General features: G+C 41.9%; 1 pseudogene; it reads right to left on the bottom strand.

Annotated features, from left to right (window-relative positions):
• Positions 1-1017: 1017 nt before the first annotated feature.
• Positions 1018-21032, bottom strand: part of LOC134457408 (structural maintenance of chromosomes protein 1A-like) — a 46032-nt pseudogene continuing 26017 nt past the window's right edge.

Here is a 21032-nt window from a genome sequence, read left to right as displayed (position 1 = left end):
CGCTTTGTTTTTGTCCTGACAGAATAATAGCGCCTCCCAGAGGGCATTAATGACAATTAACCGCCTAAAACATTATCAGACTGACTGCTGATACTTTTAGCCTTTTGGACTACCTGTTTGTTAAACAGAGCACTCAGACTATTTAGTTTATTTGTTCCAATAATATTTGATGAGGTGTTAATAATGCTGCTGAGACTGTTCTTGTCTTTGACTGAAAGGCTATTTAACCAGCATAAAAGAGAGAAAGTTAAGAGACTCTCAATAAAAGACTGATAAAAGTTACGTAAAAAAAAATAATAATTAAAAAAAATCACACTGTGCAAAACCACATCTGACCAAAGATGCCATTAATTTAGCTACAATAGCTACAATAAAGTGCACATCAGTATGACCACTTTCAGCCAATGTCATGAGAGCACAAAAGCTGTCTGAAGGCACAAGACCTGTCTGATAGAACTATTAGCTATTTATGACATTCAAACTCATATTGGTATTACTGCGCCCTGTATAGACATACAAGGCCAGTTGACGTACAATGTAAAGTTCATCATGAATGGTCATATGCCCGACCCTAAACCGTGTGATTTTTAAAGCCCCAGGCCTTTCGACATGCCAATCATGATCTGAACTGTAAACTCTATCTAGCCATGTCTTATCCCTTTAGGAGACATGTGTTCTATTTGTCATCTGTGAGTCTCTGTAGCCTACTAATGACTAATTGAGATGATACAATATGAAAACACGTCCTCACACATTTGCATGAGAACTGGAATAATTCAGGTAGGAGTAGTAGTCCCATGTCCCACTAGTCTGGATTGGGTCTGGAGCACTGATGTAGTCTTTTTAAAGTGGGTATACTGTATATTTGAGCATTTTTGAGGTGGGTATACTGTGCTATTCTAAATACTGAATCAATCAATTTTAGGTGGGTATACTGAAATCCCTGACATTTTCAGGTGGGTATACTGCGTATACCTGCGTTCTTCATAGACTACACCACTGGTCAGGAGCACACCATTACTCGTTGGGGTTTGCGTTGGCATCGGGATACTGTGAAAGGTCAAAGGCCAGCACCTTGCTGATGACACAGTCTCCTTGCTGCAGGGAAGAAGAAAAGACAACAGTTCAAGACCTTCATTTATAATCACTAATTATACTGTACTGTATGGTCTGGTGTAACTGTGCAGGGAAGTCTCTGAGGTGGTTAGTCTACCACGGCGGGGTTAATTATCTACAATACCACCTACTGTGCTGTACCTCTGGATGGACACAGTTTGAAAACACATAGTGTATATGTCTTCCTTCTGTATTTCATCATAATCATGACAACGATTATGGCCTAGGGACTGCACATTCTGCGCAGTTCAGCAGTTTTCAAAATATCAAAATCAGGTGATGTCGCAAGGTAACAGACATTCTGTTTGTTCCCATTGACAGCTGTATGTTATAGACCAACACATCTGTTATTCAGAAATGACAGACGTGCAAACGTTGGGGAAGCCCCATTGAAATGAACTCCACATTCTACAGAATGATGACAAGCCGATGTAATAACACAGGGTTAATTATCTACAGAAGTGTTTCCCAACCAGGGGTACGTGTACCACTATGAATATGCAAGCACAATGCAGGGGGTATGTGGGAAAACGTAATGATAACAAACGTATGGAGCACACATGGAGAACAAGATATAGACCTTGTGCTGAAGGAGTACTCACTCAGGATATGACAAAAAGGCTTTGGTAGTACACAGGACAAAAAAAGTTGGGAAACACTGATCTGCACTGGGTTAATTATCTACAGTCTGTTACTGCTCACCGATTTATTTAACACAACGTTTCGACCTCAGGCGGTCTTCGTCAGGTGTATAGAGTATAGACCTGTGTGCGGATTTTCTTTCTTCTTTAACGCACATTTGTTTGATCCAGCACCTGTTTTACTGGATGTGCGCGCATCTCCTACACTACTTTTAATGATCTACAGTGTCACCTACTGTTCTGTACCTCTGGATGGACACCAATCAGTGAGTCTGCCTTGGTGTAGAACTCTTCCTTCAGCGAGATGACTATGGCCTGGAAATTCTGCACCGACTGGTAATTGATGTAGTTAGCCACCTGCCACTCAGAGTTATCGCAACAAATTATCATATACATACAATTTAGCATGTACAGCATATTGTGCTCAATATAATAAAATTAGACACATAACTATACATTATACACATCTTATGTATGTGTGTATTTGACTTTGCAGCTGCAATGTATGTACGTAGTTAGCCACCTGCCGAAATTAGCGTATACGGTACAAATTGGCAAATGCAGCATATTGTGCTCATAATATAATATACACATCACGTGTACAGTATATGTGTATTTGGTGTGTTTTCAGGCTTACCTTGCCTATGTTGGTGTTGTCCAGGGCAGCATCAATCGCATCCAGTACAAAGAAAGGAGCAGGCTTATAGCTGTTGGGATGGAGAACAGAGGTGTTAATTTCAGTAAAATTGTGTGTAATTAAATGAAAAGTGTCTAATGAAATACTACACTTATGATGGATGGTTAAATAATTTCCTGAGTATCTGGCAGACACGCCTTTAGCTGGCTGTAAGTGCATATTTAGCCTATTCATATAACATTACATACTGAATATGTCTGAAGGAGGTCTGTGTGTGTGATGATTTGAAGTGAAAAACAGCAAATTATAAGCATGAAAGCTATGTCTAAAACAGGTATGGGCAACTGGAGGCCCGGGGGCCACATGCGGCCCGCCTCCTCACTCAGTGTGGCCCGTAGACAAAACATTATACTGTTACTTTCACTGCTATTATTTCAAATATTGTAGTGTCTACATTCTTTATTTATCTTTTATCTGTTACATGTTGAATGTTAAGTGTTGAATGTTAAATGTTAAATGGGTAACACTTCCAAATAAGGGGCCACAATTAACAGTAAAGTAGCTACAACCTAATACTTAACTAAGGGTTAATAATCATTAATTACTGGCACATTAGACACATATAAATTGTTAATAATGCATATGTTGAACATTAGTAAGCAGTTACTTAACTATTAGATAACTATTACCTTGTGTTACAAGTTAATAGCATATTATTATTTAACTAATAGATAAGTAAGGGCACAGTTAATAGTTAAGTAGCTATCAGGTCATACTTAACTAAGGACCAAAATTAACACTTACATAATACAAAAGTAAGGCATAACTAATGGTTAATTAATACTTAAATATTGGGTTTTGGGACCCTTATATTAGAGTTGGCTGCGGATAACTAATGGTTAATTAATAGATAGATATTGTTGTTTGGGACCCTTATATTAGAGTTGGCTGTGGATAACTAATGGTTAATTAATCGATAGATATTGGTGTTTGGGACCCTTATAATAGAGTTGGCTGAGCATACCTCATAATTAATTAATTAATCTACTGTGACATCTAGTTTTCAGTCGTTCAAATCACTGTAATAGTGGCAACAGGAGCCATTATATAGCAAGGATTAGACGTACACTTCTCAATGATGGTGGGGTGATGAGATGTAATTTTTTCATGTACATCTTATTAGTTTTAATGGTAAAAACCCTGCAATAAATGCAGAACATTATGAAGAGTAATAGTTTTGAAGCGAGACTAAACCATTCCTCTGTGATAATTAGGTTAATGTTTGAGAATATTAGCTCCAAGAAGAGCAGTGCATGATGGGTACGCAATCTACAGACAACAATATTTCGGTATTATTTAATCATTAGATATGCCTTGCTTTTGTATTAAGTAAGTGTTAATTAAGGTCCTTAGTTAAGTATGACCTAATAGCTACTTAACTATTAACTGTACCTAATCTAATGATTAAATAATACCGAAATATTGTTGTCTGTAGATTGCGTACCCATCATGCACTGCACTTCTTGGAGCTAATATTCTCAAACATTAACTTAATTATCACAGAGGAATGGTTTAGTCTCGCTTCAAAACTATTACTCTTCATAATGTTCTGCATTTATTGCAGGGTTTTTACCATTAAAACTAATAAGATGTACATGAAAAAATTACATCTCATCACCCCACCATCATTGAGAAGTGTACGTCCAATCCTTGCTATATAATCGCTCCTGTTGCAACTATTACAGTGATTTGAACGAGTGAAAACTAGATGTCACAGTAGATTAATTAATTAACTATTAGGTATGCTCAGCCAACTCTATTATAAGGGTCCCAAACACCAATATCTATCGATTAATTAACCATTAGTTATCCGCAGCCAACTCTAATATAAAGGTCCCAAACAACAATATCTATCTATTAATTAACCATTAGTTATCCTCAGCCAACTCTAATATAAGGGTCCCAAAACTCAATATTTAAGTATTAATTAACCATTAGTTATGCCTTACTTTTGTATTAAGTAAGTGTTAATTTTGGTCCTTAGTTAAGTATGACCTGATGGCTACTTAACTATTAACTGTGTCCTTACTTATCTATTAGTTAAATAATAATATGCTATTAACTTGTAACACAAGGTAATAGTTATCTAATAGTTAAGTAACTGCTTGCTAATGCATTAATAACAATTAATATGTGTCTAATGTGGCATTAAGTAATGATTATTAACCCTTACTTAAGTATTAGGTTGTAACTACTTTACTGTTAATTATGGCCCCTTATTTGGAAGTGTTACCGTTAAATGTTCATTTGTACTGTATCTATTATTTATTATTGTCCATTGTTACCAGTCCATCACTGTACCTGTCCTGTCTGCACTTTATGTCAGTCTGATAAATGTCAGTTTTGTATGTCTTGTCCTGGCATGGTATAGAAAGAAAACGTAATTTCATTTTTCCTTGTATGTCTTGTGCATAAGATGAAAGTGACAATAAAAAGCTGACTTGAAACATAACATTTCTTTAAAAAAAAAATGTTTACTGTAATTTCACTGTTGGACGATAGAGAACACTCCAATTTCCTTCCAAACACTCTCGACAGTCAGTGAGCAACTAACGCCTCTTTTCCACTGCTGGTTTTCTGGTAGGCCTACAGCTCGACACAGTGCGACTTTGCAGCCACTTTTTTGCTTTTCGAATAGGCAAAACACAGCTCAATCGTAAAGCAAAAAGTGGCGGCTGAGTCGCGCTGTGTCGAGCTGTAGGACTACCAGAAAACTGGCAGTGGAAAAGAGACTTGCAGTCAAATCTGCAGTCAAATCTGTGGTTATGTCACTCTCCGAAGGTGGTTATGAAAAATGTGGCCCTCCTTATCACTAAAGTTGCCCATCCCTGGTCTAAAACAACACAGCCATTTGTGGGAAGAAAGAGGGAAGGTGATATCTCTTTTTTTGAAAAGCAAAAGGACTTGAGAAGCCGTGGCCTAATTTTTGGGGAGATGATCTTAATCAGAGGGTTGCCGGTTTGAATTCCACCCTTTTGAGCAAGGCACCTCACCTCACAATACTTCAGGGGCTGTAATTGACACCCTGTATGGTAAATATCTGTAAGTCGCTTTGGATAAAAGCATCATCTAAGAGTAATGTAGTAGTGTAGTGACTTTGCCACATATCTGATGCTCATGCCAAACCTACAAGTAGCTCAGTACCTGTGGATAGCAAACAAGAGAGCCAGTGCGGCCACAGTCTTCTCTCCTCCAGAGAGGTTGTCCATGGGCCGGAACCTCTTCCCCGGCGCCACACAGTTGTAGTTGATGCCGTCCAGATAAGGCTCTTCTGGGTTCTCTGGACCCAGGAAGGCCTAAGGTAGGAGGATGAGGAGGACATTGTGAAAAGCGGAAAACCTGTGGCCAATCTCAAAAAACTCTTCTAAAAGGTCTAACAGTATATGGTTGGAGGGTGAAGGGTAATGACATGCGAAGAAGAGTACAACACAATTGCTAATAACGATGTTGTAAATTTCTTTCTACAAGAGTGTTACATCATGTCCATTGTGACAAAGTGTAGTGTTAGAAATACGTATCCAAGAAATGTGAAAGATAAAATAATGAAATGTGAAACTGTATTAGGAGATGTTGTGAATCTAATTTCTTCTAAAATGAATAACATTAAGCCACATTGGCATGAAAAAGATTAAATAGCATCTGTTTGTAACATTCCTATACAACAGGGTTTCCCAAACTGGGATGCGTGCACCCCTGGGGGTGAGCGGCCTACCATAAAAGGGTCATGTGCAAGCTGAATAGAGCAATGGTGGATATGTGATTTTTTTTATCCAGCATTTTAATTGCATGGTGAATTGTATGCTGGAAACATCCATCTAAAGTGTAGTTTAACAATTGGAAAAGAGGATTCTCCAAGACGACTGCATAATGTGCAGTGAATGCGCAGTGAATCCATACTTGCGTGGCCATCAGCACACCAAAATATTCGCTTAGGGTGTGCACGAAAAACCCTTTGAAATGTACAAGGGGGTGTGCAGGGAAAACGTTTGGGAACCGCTGCTATACAACATTGCCATGAAAGAAGTTGCCCTAGTGTGTCAGCACTGTAAGAGGATGAGAGCTGACATCTGAAATTGATGTATTGAACAGTTTTGGGTCCTTGATAAAATGTTTTGACAAGCCCCCTCCACTGGCAATTGGATTATTGACGGTCACATTAGTGTCAAGCACACACAGTACCTGGGCACTGCTGTTGCGCGATAAGGCTTTGTAGATCTCATCAATGTTGGTGGCAACAGACTCGAAGCAGGCATTGAACCGATCAAATCTCTCCTTCTTGATCTGTTCAAACGCCTGTTTGGCTTTTTTGGCTCTTTGGCGGGCCACTTCGAATTCTGACAAACATACACATCAACATTCCTTCAGGCACAGAAGATTAGGGCTGGAATACATGTAAAGCCAAATTTATATCAGTTGTTTATTTTTTGCAGCAGTCCAAAATGTAAGTGGTAATTTTTTCTTATTCTGAACATGACTTTTGTGAAGCTTATACCATGTTCCAGCATGTTAACTTTTCAAACAGGCTTCTCATTTCCACTGACTCTGTTGGCGCCTGTCAGTACTTTAAAGATGCACTGTGCAACTTCAATAACAACTTATGTAAGTCAGCAATATGGCCCATATTGGGATCAATAAAGTCCACTCAGCCACCCATCAATCGATCATTTACATGTACTCGTATCTATGCATCTCTGTGCATCTATCATCTATGCATTTATCCATCTACTGTATGTGTTTACCTATTCATCTATCCAAACATCCATCCATCCATCGCTCCACTAATGTATCGGCATATCCTCCAACCCCCTTCCCCACCCACCATCACTTGTTTCCTGGAATTTGTTCCTGATGCGCTTCAGTCTCTCTCTCTCTCGTCTCTGGCACTCTCTAGTCTTCTCTCTCTCTCTCTCTCTGTCACACTAACACCCTCAATATCTATCTCCTCCATCCATCCATCCATCCATCCATCCATCCATCCATCCATCCATCCATCCATCCATCCATCCATCCATCCATCCATCCATCCATCCCTCTACAGTGTTTCCCCCACCGTCGCTGGTCTCCTGGAGCGCTCCCGTACGCTCTCCAGCTTCTCCATGGCCTTCATGTTGGGGGCGCTGATCCTCTGCAGCACACCCTGCTGCTCATTCAGACCCTGCTGCAGAGTACTCATCTCCCCCTTTATCTCCTCATCACACAAGGCATCCTGAGGAGGAGGGGGGGGAGGGAGAGAGAGAGAGAGAGAGAGAGAGAGAGAGAGAGAGAGAGAGAGAGAGAGACATGTGAAGGAGATGTGAGGGAGATAAGGGGAAGGAGAGAGTCAAAGGTACAAAGGGATAGAGGAAGGGAGAGAAAGAGAGGCAGTGACAGACATACAAAGGGAGAAAAAGAGAAAGTTGTATGAGAGATATAGACAGACAGAGAGAGAGAGAGAGAGAGAGAAAGACAGAAAGAAAGAAAGAGACAGAGAGAGTGTGAGATGAGAATTGATCATTGAAAAATGATGAATTGACAGAGATAGGGTGGGACAAGAGAAACAAAAAGACAGATGAGAGACAGAGAGAGTGAGAGGGCAGGAGAGAAATGAGAAAGAGATGAAGCAGAGATAGAGGCAGATGCAACTCATCTTTCAAACATGCTGACACTGACTCCTTAAGAACAGAATTGTCACCGGCTCTCGCACACACACGCACACGCACATGCGCACGCACATACACACACACACACACACAGAGCCACACACACACACAGACACACACACAGACACACACACACACACAGCCACACACATGCACGTACACACAAACTCACACTGAGCCACACACATGTACACATAAACACATAAACACGCACGCGCACACACACACACACACACACACACACACACACACACACACACACACACACACACTGTGTGACAACTGACTGGAGCCTTGAGCCTTCAGCCTGTGATGGCGTACAGTACGGTGCCAGCGTTTGGAGTAATGAATGTTTCATGCAGCCTGAGACTGAGAGACGGCTGCACATGTATAGTGTACAGTACCTTCAGGCTGTGAGACTGCATACAGTACCTCAGTGTAGTCTACTTTTTTGTGGTGGGTATACTGTATATTTGAGCATTTTTTGAGGTTGGCATACTGTGTAATATTTTTGCTATTCTTAAATAATGGATCAATCAATTTTAGGCGGAAATACTGAAATCCCTGAAATTTTGAGGTGGGTATACTGCGTATACCTGTGTTCTTCATAGACTACACCACTGATCTAAAGCCACCTACTTAACCACTGCAGTTAACCTTCACAGTACAAACCTTCAACACTTAAGAGTGCAGTCTGAGACCAAATTCTATCTAGAAGATATAAAGTCGACTCTCTATGTGTTGCATTACGTATTTTAGTTTTTTTGTACGTTATTATTTTTGTACGTTATTACATTACGTATTATAGTATTTTTTTTGTGCTTTTTTTTTTAAATCCTGCACCCAATCTCAAACCAACTGACATGTTTGGCTTTCGGGAACCAGAGAGCTGATTAGTGTTGCAAATGGAAAAATACTTCTCTGCAACCCGTGACAACAATGTAGATGTCAGCAGATACATCCAGGTAACACAGTCACATGTCCTAAAGAACCCGGTACGAATGCGTGTGGTTCACAGGTAAGCATCCCAGTTGGACACCAGTATCCTTCTTGTCGGCCTGAAAACAGTATCAGAGACTGCACACATGTGGGACTCACTAGTTCGACGCCCTTTCGTGCCTTACCGCTTACGTCATACGACCCTAAACCTAATCCTAACCCTAACCTTAACCCTAACCCTAACCCTAAACCTAACCCTAACCTTAACCCTAACCCTAACCTTAACCCTAAACCTAACCCTAACCTTAAATCGCTTGTTTGAAATGTTTGATTACCATGTGAAGTCACGAGAGGGCGTCAAACTAGTGAGTCCCGCACACATGTACAGTATACAGTATCTTGAAATGCCGCCTATGCTATGCAGCATGTCAGTATCCACTGCGCAGTACCTTCAGGTCCTCTGAGAGGCTGCTGTAGTCGATCTCGATTAGGGCCTCTTTGGCGTGCACCGAGCTGGAGGCCTTCTGGCTGCTGGCAGACTCTTCCACCTGAGAGCCCCCCTGAGAGCCACACAGCAGAGCAGAGACATGGCCTCAGCACAAGAAGAAGCATTTCTTCTCTCTCTGGTGATGGCTTTAACAGAGGAAGGAAGCACTTCCTTCTCTCTGCAGTTGGGAGAGTGGTAAACCGCTAAACCGCTACATGGGAAGGAGGTGAACCAGCCCAGAGATGGTGTTAATGCAGATGGGCGGTGGTTGTGGGTGGTGGGGTTAAAAGCACTACTACATTAAAACAGTAAATAATATCAAAAATGTGTGTGTGTGTGTGTGTGTGTGTGTGTGTGTGTGTGTGTGTGTGTGTGTGTGTGTGTGTGTGTGTGTGTGTGTGTGTGTGTGTGTGTGTGTGTGTGTGTGTGTGTGTGTGTGTGTGTGTGTGCGCGTGTGTGTGTGTGTGCGCGCGCGCGCGCGTGCATGCGTGCGCGCGTGCATGCATGCATGTGCGCATTACATGTAGGGTGGTGAATCAGCAGATAGATAGAGTTAATTCAGCTGGAGGGTGGGGAAAAACGCAACACTTCAAAAACACTGCATAAGGATGGGGTGGAGGGTGGGGCTGAAAACATTAAACATGCGTTAAGGGGGTAGAGCATTACACTACTGCATTGCACTACAATACACTGCATAAGGCTCTCTGTAGTGTACATTAAAACTCTTAAGTGTGCGCCACACAGGGAGATGAATCAGCAGGAAGCACTACAGCAGAGCAGATGGATATTGACTGCTCTCTCCCTCTCTCTCTCTCTCTCTATACCCCACTTCTCTCTCTTCCTCTTTCACTCTGTCTTTCCTCATTCTCTCTCTTTCTCTCTCTTTCTCTCACACACACGTGCTTCTACTGTTAAGTCTTACATAATTGTTTCCCATACATTGAGGAAACTATGGCGCACCGCCATAGATTAAATTTGGCCGCCATAGTTTCCGAAAATGTTAAAAAAAAAAAAACGATTGCCATTTTTTTCTCAAAACGATTTAAAAAACGATTTCATTCGCATTTTTCTCCTGGAGTAAATACATCCTATAGAGAAAACCACAAGTGCTTGAAAGACAGAGGGATCAAAAGCCTAGTAGCCTAGTTAACTTCGGTTTGGGAGCAATAAAAAAAACCTTCAGAGAAGGGACAGTTGGGATGAGTTTACTAACACTCCCCAGGCTTTGTTTTACAGTTGTAATGAGTTAGGTGACAGGCCTTCATAGACGAGGCAGAGGAGACATCGGGCTGCATATAGAAATTAATGTGTAATGAATGTGAATATAGATAAATGTGTAATATGTTGTTCAGCCCTTTTAATGGGAGGAATTTTGAAAAACTGGCCCTGTGACCAGCACCCCTCATGTAGAATGTGTACGCCTATGTGTGTGTGGGGAAAAGGCATAGCCTACCCTCTTAGACCCTTTTTGTTTATGCGTTAACAATTTCACAGTAATCTTAAATTCTTATCTCTGCTCCGTTCATTACATAGACCCCTGCATGTGTATTATGCAGCCTTATTTCTCAAAATATAAATGGCTGAAATGTAGGCCTAGGCCTATAGTTTCTCCATGCGCCAATGTCATACTGTACTCATTGTTTTGCCATTTTGCATTTACACTGCGCGAATACACCCCCCCCCCCCCCCACCCCCCAAAAGGCCCGCGTGAAAAGACCCCCCCCCCGGACAAAAAAAAAAATCCCGGCTGCCCCCATAGTTTCCAAAATTTCTGTGGGAAACACTGTACATAATTGTTTTCTAGTTTGGGAGGAGCCTATAGGATGATTGACAGCCATCAACATACTCATGCTCATCCCCCTGTCTGTCCATCCCTCTCTTCCACCTGCTCTCCTTTTTTCTTCCATTTCACTAGTTGCTATAGTATACTGTACTGTATAGACCCACTATAGGGTCCCTAGGGGTGGAAGTATCATTCCTCTAGAAGATTAAATCCCTCATTCACCTGTCATCCACACAGCAGCAGCAATGCAAACTTCTCCATTTCTCTAGCGGCTTCTATAGTAGTATGCAGGCCCGCTCTTTACACTCGTAGAGGTGGAGGGAGTCATTCGTTTAAGAGATTTAATACCTAATTCACCTGTCACGCACACCAGCATTGCAAAGTCATCCATTTCACTAGGTGGCTAGAGTATGTAAGCCTTGTAAACCCATAGGGGCTGCAGGGGGAACTGCATTCTGTATGATCTGCACTTCAATCATGTCAGGACCAAGGACAGCTCCCCACAGACAGACTTTCCATTAAGCAAACCTGGGCAATTGCCTAGGGCCCCAACCAAATCTGCCCTCCATACAGGTCCCAAACCGTCACACAAGTCGCGATAAACACACAAAAAAGTAGTCCTGATTTTGTTTTGTCACTTATGTGAAGTAATCAAAGATGTTTACGAGACAAAACACTAAAATAGCACCCTGTCACCTTCCATGCCAATTGGTGACGTGTTTAAAGCGGAATTCACCTCTGGGCAATGTGTGCTGTTATCACATGTAATTTATCCTCATTTTGCATTTTACATGAGAAAATGAAGTAATTTGCATTATTTAGTTTAATTTAATACAATTATGTGCTGAACCGCGATTGCCAAAGCTATTTTAATGTACTCAGTTAACCAGAATGCACTGCGGGAAAGTAAGTAATCGTTGCCAGGTTAACGCGTCACCGAATTCGAAGGAATCTTGCGTTCTGGCTGCTCAGTGCTCGCTGCCAGCAGTCGTGGCTGGTTTTTTGACAAATGTAGGCTGATATCCGAGAGACAGATTGATGTTGTTAATGTAGACTGTTGAAAAACATAACAATCATGCATTTTCCTCACTGGGTCTCATTGCGCAAACTATAGCTACTAACAGCGAATAAAAAGCGAATGGAAAAACAAACTGTTGAGAAGTGCAGCTCGTGTCGCAACTGTCGCTGTCCTCAGATCAGTGCTGAAACGGAAAATGAGAAGGCTTGCCTAACCTTACATTTAGCCTATTTTTGAAAAAATAAATAAATGTAATACTCATTCAAGAAGGAAGTAGCCTAGCCTGTCTATCTGTTTAATCCCATCAAATCCAAAGGCGAAGCGGACTTGTCTCCGTTCAACCAACTTTATCAAAGAGCGCACGCTTTCTCGCCCTCTCTCTCTCGTGCTGGTGTTTGACCAAAAGCCGTTTCATCCGGACCTCTGCTGTTGGTCCCTAACAAATAGGCCTACAAGCCAGAGGGAATTGATCATTTATAGGCCTAAATAAAACAAATGTGCAGGCTGCCTTTTAAAAATGGTCTTCATCCCATTAATTGACTCTAATGCAAGTGCAACAGGAAGGAAAATCGCCCCTCGGTAAGTTGCACCGTGCGCACGCATTTCTGGGCATTCAGCTGTTCAGGTTATGCTTTCTGTTTTTAGAAGATAAGAAATGACTTGCGTGAAACATAGCTTACAAACCCACATAGGCCTAAATAGCGCATCGGGACACCCCACCGTCTCCATCTAGCCAGTTTGAGGGAGGTGTTGGGTTAGACATGCATTTTGAAGATGTAGGCTATCGTCGCTTACTTTGGCCAAGTGTTTAATTTGATTTGTCCGTTCGCGTCTCAATTGTCCCTCGAGAGGAAGTCTGTGTTTATAATTTATGCAAAATAGGCGGCCATGACTGCCTGGGGAGTGAGCTGAAATCTACAATGACTTGACAGTATATTTCAGTAGCCTGCCTGAGTGTGCCTTGTTCTTGCTCGTGTTGTTTAAATGCAATCAAGTCCAAGTGCAGTAATGATAGCCAGCGCATGCATTTATGGCTACCTTGTTTGCAACCTGCGTATACTGCGTAGCCTATCTTATAAGAGGAGCATGAACATCGCCAGCAGTGCAAGGAGGACGCCACGTTTGAGGATAGAAATGGTCGCAGCCTCCTTCAGCAATCCATCAAATAACTTTGAATAATATTAAAATAAAGCCTGATTCGATTAAAGAGAACTTCACTGTCGAGCTCCTATTGTTTAGCCCATTAGGACTCGGAGAGTCCGTGGCCGCTGCATTGTGATCCGGACCGGACCTCAAATAATTCAGCAAGCTTTTAAAAATATATATTAATAGCATATTAAAATTAATAGCAAAGCAAAAAAAACAAAAAAAAAGTTTAGGCAATGCCTACCATGTGTTATTACAACTTGCAGTCCTAATAGGCTACACTTGGCAGGCATAGACATTGTGGACTGGTGCGCTCCGATAGCCTATGAGCGCATATTAACAATGCGGACAACACTTTTTTGCAGTTGTATTGAATGCACCAAGGCTTTTACCACTGTGCAGTAACCTATAGGCCTACTTGAAGTAGGCTTATTATCCGGACAATGTAAATATCTCCATCCTCGAAACGTGTTATCTGCCTGCCTGCTGTTCTGTTCCATGCCGCCTGTCATGCCGAGGTGATTTGATGACGCGTCCAATCACCCAGCAACGTTCTAATGGCATTGTAGTCGTTATTTTTTCTTCCGGTGATTTGATGACGCTTGAAATCACCATTACTAAAACAATAAATAGCTTTTATATTTAATATAAAGATATTATATCCAGTGGCTACATAATCCCCTGTTATAATGTGGTCTAATACAGAGATAGGGCACAATATTGTTTGAAAGGTGAATTCCGCTTTAAAGAATGACTTTTGAGGGCCCCATGTTTCTATTTCACCTAGGGCCCCAAAATGGATAGATCCATCCCTGCAGCTACCAAGCCAAACATGCGCATTTTGCTGTACAGCAAGCACTCATACGGGCAAGTGAACTCAGTGAATTTCCTCTGATGGATTTACTGTATCCTTTTTTACATAAGCATAACAAGACAAGACCCACCGAACTGACTAAATGAAATTGGGCCATTCCATACTGTACCGTCTTGTCCACGTGTGCTTTTTGTTACTGTGACTGACTGCATAAATGAACTGCAGATTACAACTTTAATTTAAGATTAATTAAAGATACATAAAAATAGGTCACTGCACACGTGTGCTTCCAGATGTGCTTCCAAACGTGCTTTGTGTTTAAGCATTTTTCCTGTAAGTGACTTGTCTCTCCAGGCTAATGTCATCCATGGTGCCAAGAACATCTCTAACTATAGATTAATAGAACTACTAGGGGTATGCAAGCACACTGCAGGGGGTATTTGTAAAAATTGTATAATAACAATGAATGGAGCATTATCATTGGGATAGAAGACGAGATATGGGTCAGAGAGTACTCATGCCACGACAGAAAAGGCATAAGGGATACGTGAGACAAAAAAGGTTGGGAAACCCTGAACTAGAGTATAGAGAATACTGTAAATAAACTATACATTAATATATTTAATTAAAACATTACGCTACTACACCACTACTACCACTTCTCTGTCTAGCTATATGTACAGTATATATGGCTCTTGTTTCCCTGATCGGAATAGATCTGATCAGAATGAAGTGTACATATTAAAATGACCAAGAATATTTGAATACCTGTCACATGCATTTAGTACAGTTAACAGGAACAGTGGTTGGAAACAGTAGGCCTTGGTTATATTATACAGTATGTGGAGTGTGTAAAGTGACTTACAGCATGTCTGACTGTATGTCTTTTGTGACAGTATCATTTCCTTGTCCCTACAGGTGATGATACACAGGGCAACTGTTTGGGCAACGTTGCTGAGCAACAAGATTATTGGCTCCACATTTTCCAATAAAATGACTAAGGACATTTTTCTACTTCGGATCCGATTTCTCCCGATAAAAGTGCTGTAGTGATAAACTGTCCTTATAAAATCTTAGAGTAAGCTTGCCCAAAAGTGTTGCTCAAGGCTCAGCCGTGGCTCTAACGGTAGGGTACTGGGCTGCTACGCCAGCGAGCCGGGTTCGATTCCAGCCCGGGTCATTTGCCGATCCTTCCCCATCTTTCTCTCACCACTCCTTTCCTGTCTCGTTCTCCACTGTCCTATCGCAATTAAGATTGGAAAAAAAGTTGCTCAAAAAGTTGCCTGGTGTATCATCATCTTAACTCACCTCCCCCTGGCTGATGTCGTCCATGGTGCCTGATCTGAGCATGAGGCGTATGTCCTGCATATTATGTCTTATGTGACGGTATCATTTCCTTGTGTCTAACTCACCTCTCCAAGGGGTATACAGTATGTTAACTCACCTCTCCCTGGCTGATGTCGTCCATAGTGCCTGATCTGAGCGGCAGGCGGATGTCCTGCATCTTGCAGGCCTGCAGCAGGTTGTGGCGATCGCTGCATTTCTGCTCCAGCTTGGTCTCGATGGCCGTCACCTCCTTCTGCAGCTGGGTCAGCTCTCTGCAAACACACAGTAGAAATAACAGCGTTACTATAACTCTTAAAGAGTTTGAAATAACTCAAAAATACTGTTTTCCCCCTTAATTTCCCCCCTTGGTCAGTGTAACATTTTCAGTTCAGTTAATTCTACTCATAATTGTTTAGTGTAAATGTTAAGAGCTGTACAGTTGAAATTGTACTGACCACCTGACCACTTTCGGTCTATTTGATTTGTATGTTGTATTTACTGCATTGTATTACCATCCACTGCAGTCAGTTTTTTGTTTTTTGTTTTTTGCTGTAGTTGCAGTTGTAGTTGAGTCAGGGCCAAGTTCCGGAATGTAAGCAATGGCAAGTAAATGCTAGTTTCTACATGTAAATGTCAGTATGTGTTTGTAAATGCAAATGCCAGTATGTACTTGCAGAGGTGCATCTTGCCACCAGGCAAGGCAGGCAGCCGCTTAGGGCCCCCAAGCCCATTGATAGTGGATAACAGCCCACACTTTACCACAGTAGTGGCGATTGTGGTGAACATTTTCATTAGTTTGCATTTTCGCTTGGGGCCCCACCTGACCCTAGAATCGCCTCTGTGTACTTGTTTGCCCCGCCAAGCTTCTTGCGAATGTCCTCCATCTCCTTGTTCTTGTCGTTGACTTCTGACTTCTTGGTGAGGTGCTGGTTCTTCAGGTCCTGGAGCTGAGCCATAGTCTCATCAATGATCTTCATGTGTCTGTGCTAATCCTAAACAGGGAGTTGAAGACAGGGTTATAGATTCAAGTTCAAGAAGTTTATTGCCATGTCGACAAAGTCAATAGGATTTTTTCTTGGCATATCCCCAACATCAAATACATACAATTGACAAGCACACAACAGCAAGGTACATACAGTAAATATAAATATGGGTGGACATAACAATAGACAGAAAGGGTCCCAGCAGTCCCTTGATAGCAGGTAAATTACCCTGAGTGTTAAAGTGCATAGAGGTAAAGTGCATAGCGAGTGGAAGTTACAGCAGGTTAAGATGTCTGATATCAGTGGGTATGTGCAGCGTTACAAATAAAATGATCAACATTTCCTACCAATTACTTGTTGTGCCTGTGTACTTGTTTAGTTGCTTGACAAACGGCAGAGAATGTAAGCTGGATCATGTACGTTTTTTCTCCTCACAAAGGAATATTTGTATACTGTATGTCCCCTTCAATAATAAATGCCCCTACAACATTACGATAACAAGCGGGAAAAAGAGAAGGCATAACTCTACCCAGAAGCCGATGCTGATACTGCTGCTTGAATTATTTATGAATTAAAGTCAGCTTTCCAGCATTCAATGAATGGAATATGAGTCGTGTTGTTCTTCTTTACTGTCTGGTTGCTCAGCCAGGCTTCTTTCTTTCTTTCTGTCTTTCTTTCTTTCTTTCTTTCTTTCTTTCTTTCTTTCTTTCTATTCCTCTGCTACCTTTTTAAGTCGCTCTATTTCGGTCTCGTCTTTCTTCACTGTCTGCTCCCACATGGTGACTTTCTCCTGGTCCTCCTTCAGCTGCTTCTTCTCGTAGTCCAGCTGAATGGCCAGCCTGGTCTTCTGGGTCTCAAACTCAAGACTGGAGAGGGATTTACCAGAAAGATGATTGAGGGAAGTTAAAGTGTACAGGATGCAAGAACTAGACCGACATTGACTTTATTTATTCTGTAGATTATTATGTAGACATCGATCTAGAAATGGATAATTCCGCATTAAGAAACACAAATGAAGGGTTTATTTGCAAAACGGTGTATCTCCATTTTATAGAATGTTGGGAAATTGACATTTTGTATTGGGCATTCCATTGAATTGCATTGCAAAATGCATTTTATATAGGTTAAAAAAGTATGTTCTCAAAATATTTGAATGGTAAGAATTCACACATGGGTCATATGACCTCTGAACAGTCATTTTCAATAATAAAATGCAAAAGTCGAAAAATGGAGATACACCATTTTGCAAATAAACCCTTCAAATATAGTGGGGGGGTGGGCGCTGTGGCACAGCGTGCTAAGCCCCCCACATTTGGGCTTACATTGCCCACGGGGACCCCGGTTCGAGTCCGGCCGGGGTCATTTCCCAGCCCTGCCCCATCTCTCTCTCCCAATCATTTCCTGTCTACTCTCACACTCTCCTGTAATAATAAAGGCCAAAAAGCCCCCCCAAAAAGTCAGAAATCAGAAGTACATTTGGATGTGTATAATGAAGGCTTACCGTTTTTTGGCTATTTCATTCTGCCTCTTGACCTTCTCATCCTCAAACTCCCTGATGTTCCTCACTCCAATCTCCTGGCAGAACCCCAGAAACACCTCGTCCTCTACCTGAGGGGCACACACACAGATGACTTCATAGTCTGGGATGTCAGCGATAGTGGGATATCAGAGAAAAGTGTTGTAATAAAGCAGGAGCGAACCTACTGTATGTCTCGAGGGCTGTTAACGGCGCTTGAGGCTGTTTTATCCAACGCTTGACATAATTTTAATGTTAATGTAATGCAGCTTGTCTGATGAAGGGCATGCTGCCCGAAACGTTACATTAAAAAGAGCAACGGGAGCTTGGTGTCGCGGACTTTTCATTCAATTTTTTCATGGTATTTTTGTTGGTCCTGCACCCTATTTTTTGAGACGGATGTGCGTGTTTTCTCTTTAACCAATGTAATGCAGCTTCACATGAAAAAATGACAGATTTTGAAAAGGAATCTTAAAGATTACATTTGCAATACAATTATTACGTTATATTAAGGGGACATAGAGAAGGTGGGGTTTGAAGGTGGCTGCCTTAAATATCCAGGGGGAAATCCTGGTCTATGTTCATAATACGGCCCTTGGAGGACTTTTATGTCCCTTGGAGGAATTTGTAGTGCCCCCTCGAATGAAAAATGTTCCCCACCTCTGTGATAAAGAAATCCCAGTGTCTCATACCACGTTCATGTGGTCCCTCAGCTCTGTGATGTCCCTCTCGCGTGACTGGATGATCCTCTTGATGTCATTGATACGGGGACCAAAGTTGGCAAGCTCGCTCTCCAGTTTGGACTTCTACAAAAACACAGTACATCAGGTAACAAGTCTGACAGGCGGACAAAGATGCATCCGTCTATGTACTGTCGCCTTGAGGACACAGCAGGGAATTTGAATTGAAAGAAAGCGTTTCAGACGGACAGATGGTCGGACCGACGGATGGACATACCCTCTTATAGAGATACTAGGACGCATCTAAAAAGACACAGGGTTAGAGTTACGTATCATATGTACAGTGTAAATACCATCTTGTGTATACCGGTATTTTGAGGGAGAGGTATCGTGTTTAGATCCGTGTATAGTACACCTGCATATTGCACATTGACAGGTGCCGTGTCTTGGTAACTGTGTATAGTGTACCTGCATGTTGAGAGAGGTGGCATGTTTTGATCTCTGTATAGTATTACTGTACCTGCTTGTTGAGGGGGAGGTGTCGTGTCTTAGTATGTGTGTATAGTGTACCTGCATGTTAACGTGAGAGGTGTCGTGTCTTGGTCTGTATATATTATAGGCCTACTGTACCTGCATGTTGAGTAAGAAGTGTCGTGTTTTGGTACTGTATGTGTCTATAGTGCACCTGCATGTTGTGTGTGTATAGTATAGCCTACCTGCATGTTGAGTGTAGTGCACCTGCATGGTGTGCGTGTATAGTATAGCCTACCTGCATGTTGAGTGAGAGGTGGCATGTCTTGGTCAGCGTGTATAACATATGCCTCTTTTCCACTACCGGTTTTCTGGTAGGCCCACAGCCACGACACAGGCTCACTCGGCCACCATTTTTTGTTCTTCGATTGAGCTGTGTCATGCCCAATGTAAAAGCAAAAAGTGGCGGCCGAGTCACACTGTGTAGAGCTGTAGGCCTACCAGAAAACGGGCAGTGGAAAAGAGGCAATACTGTATCTGCATGTTGAGTGAGAGGTGTTGTGTCTTGGTACAATATGTGTGTATAGTGTACCTGCATGTTGAGTGACAGAGAGAGGTGTCATGTTTTGATATACGCACAGTATAGGCCTACTCTATCTGCATGTTGAGTGAGAGGTGTCGCGTCTTGGTCTGCTCCAGGTCGCTCTGCGAGTACTTGGTACGGTATATGTGTATAGTGTACCTGCATGTTGAGGGACAGGTGGCATGTCTTGGTCTGTATATTCAGAGAGGTGTTGTGTTTTGATCTCTGTATAGTATAGAAGTAGGCCTATTGTACCTGCATGTTGAGGGAGAGGTGTCGTGTCTTGGTCTGCATATAGTATAGGTCTACTGTACCTGCATGTTGAGGGAGAGGTGTCGTGTCTTCATATGTGTGTATAGTGTACCTGCATGTTGAGAGAGAGGTGTCGTATCTTGGTCTGCATATATTGCTTCAGGTCGCTCTGGGAGTATATAGTATATAGTGTATAGTGTACCTGCATATGGAGTGAGAGGTGGCGTGTCTTGGTATGTGTATATAGCGTACCTGCTGGTCTGCATATAGGATAGGTCTACTCTACCTGCATGTTGAGGGAGAGGTGTCGTGTCTTGGTCTGCTCCAGGTCGCTCTGCGAGTACTTGAGCCTCATCTGAAGGCCGTGGGCCTGAGACTGCACCTGCCGCAGCTCCACCTCCTTCCTCTTGGCCTTCATTTGCTCCTGTGGAGATAGGGGAGGGACGCACAGCACATAACGGCTGCAACGCCAACGGAGCAGAAAGGAACGGATTAATGAATAATAAATAAACAAACAGCTGCAAAACAGATGCCAACAAATAGGTCGAACCGAGCATTATGTAAGCGATAACGGCACTTACATAATCTGATTTATCTCCTGTTTGTGTTTTATGATTTGTTTTATGTGTGTCATGATTTAGTTTCATGAACAAAATAAGCAGTTGATTTACATTATAGCACCAGTAATTTAACCGTTGACCTTATTATTATAGTTGTCATGGTTACCATTTAGGCCTACATGTTTTTGACTACAGATGTAGGACAGATCAAGCTTTACTTACTAATTGGGCCTATGGCAAAGTAGAGTCATCAAAGAAAATGCAAAAATAGCATTATTAATGAATTTACAGTTGCGGGTTGTGAATTTTGAAGTTGTGTGAGTTGTGAATATAAGTTCCATATTATAGTGATAGGACTACATTAGCCCATTGATGTCTAGG

This window comes from Engraulis encrasicolus, chromosome 10 (assembly GCF_034702125.1).
Source record: "Engraulis encrasicolus isolate BLACKSEA-1 chromosome 10, IST_EnEncr_1.0, whole genome shotgun sequence".
NCBI lineage: Eukaryota > Metazoa > Chordata > Actinopteri > Clupeiformes > Engraulidae > Engraulis > Engraulis encrasicolus.
The sequence above is the reverse complement of the archived record's forward strand: the minus strand, read 5'-3'. Positions and strand labels throughout refer to the sequence as shown.